This window comes from the organism of the source record quoted next, unplaced genomic scaffold (assembly GCF_019419815.1).
Source record: "Pyrus x bretschneideri cultivar Hongxiangsu unplaced genomic scaffold, Pyrus_bretschneideri_v1 Contig39, whole genome shotgun sequence".
NCBI classification, from domain to species: domain Eukaryota; kingdom Viridiplantae; phylum Streptophyta; class Magnoliopsida; order Rosales; family Rosaceae; genus Pyrus; species Pyrus x bretschneideri.
The window spans coordinates 2564280-2566275 of NW_025999712.1; positions in this window are offsets into that span (position 1 = coordinate 2564280).

Below are 1996 nucleotides of genomic sequence, written 5' to 3' on the forward strand. Positions count from 1 at the left end.
TATTTAATAGTTAGAAAAAAGAAAATTATGACAAATTTATTTTTAATTTTTAAGTTGTTAAAAAAAATAGGTAGACGGATAAACAAAAGTAAACAGGTACGCGATTATGGGTAAATGGGTATGGTTATTGGTATGGGTTTATCCGTTTATATAAATACCCAATAGGTAACCGGTTATGCGGGTAAAAGTTTAAACGGTTATGGGTAATAACTGCGGTTACCCATCCGCTATAACCGTTGCCCATAGCTAGGCAAGACCCATGGCGTACAATTGAATTGAGATTTGAAAGAAATGGCCTTGAGATTTGTTAGTTTGGGATTTTCCTTTGGCGGTGGAAAATAGTTGTAGAGAGGGAGGGTGAAAAGGGACGATGAACAGAATAAAGGAAAGAAATGCAATTTTTAACTCACATGTAAAGGTACGTCCATGCTATTAACAGAGGGATAGCGCATAATTTCACAAGTGAAAGAAGTTGTCATTGCATGATCATGTGAGTTCGAATTCTGTTGATGGCTAATCTAACAAAATCTATCGTTTGAAAAAAAAAAAAAAATATATATATATATATATATATATTTCCTTACTCATATTTCTTAGAAACTTTTTTTTTTTTTTTGGTCAAGGGTATGGAATATTCAATAAAAGAAGTTCAAACAGATGAATTACATCTTACATAGCCTTAAAGAGTACCGACATACAGAAAAGAAGAGACCATTTATGCAAACAACTTATGAGTAATTGTTCTTCACTGCAGAAAGAAAAGACCATAGTTTTTGCTTGTTACCGCTACCTTCTATAACCCTTGGCCCCATTTTGTCAACAAAATTGTAACAATGGTCCCTCAATGTACAACTATGGTTTTTTTCGTCTACTCCGTCAGAACTTCCTTCAAAATCAGTCATAGTTAAATGACCATTGTAACAATTAGGTTAATGTTGAAGAACCATTGCTCTAATTGGATTAAAATTGAGGGGTCATTGCTCCAATCGGGTTAGAGTTGAGGGACCATTGCAACAATTTTCTCATTTGATTTTTCTTATTTACCTTTTGATTCAGCCTCACGTGCATGACCAGTGTCTTATTTTGACGTAAGTTCTGACAAAGTGGACGAAAATGATCACAGCTGTACATTTTGATGAGTTAAGTGACCAATGATCACATATTTTTAGTTAAGGAACTATTATTCCAATTCAATTAAAGTTGAGGGATTATTGTTACAAATTCCTCTTTATGCTATTTACAATATTATCGCTAAGCTTCTTGCCAATCGGATCAAGGATGTCCTTCCCTCTATCGTGAGCAACTCTTAATTTGCTTTCTTCGCTGGCAGGCGAATTGGAGACGATATTATGCTTTTGAAGGAGTTTCTGAAAAATTACCATAGAAATAATGGTCTTCCTAGATGTGCCTTGCAGGTGGACATTCTGATAGCTTATGATACCTTGTTGGAAAATGGGTTACTAGGATTAGGCTGGTTCATTGTTCAATTCCATTTATTGTAATAGGAATAAATAAATAAAAAATACTTTTCATAAAAAATACTTTTAGTAATTTTAAAAACATTTTCAAACGAATTCGTACAAAATTTATATGTCATGACTAATAGTAAGCCTAATATTATTCGAGATAGATTACCAATTCTAATTGTGACATTTGTACTATGAAATAATGTGACCCCACGAAGAGGATGGCTCAAGCCATGTATTGTCCCTTGAGAATTTGGGGTTGGGAAGCAATGCATCCAATTTTCTTTCACTTTATCCTTTTTCTTGTTAAAGAGAATACCAAATGGTTCGTGAGCAAAGCATCCAAATCTTTTTCACTTTTTTATTCCAAAATGGGTTCGGAAGCAAAGCATCCCATTCTCTCACTTTGTCCTTTTCGTGTTAAAAGAGAATAAAAATACCTTACTTTAGAATCACCTCCTCTTGAGGTAATGCTCGTTAAATATTTTTTTTTTTTTGTTTCTCTATTTATATTGTTGGAAAACTCTTCT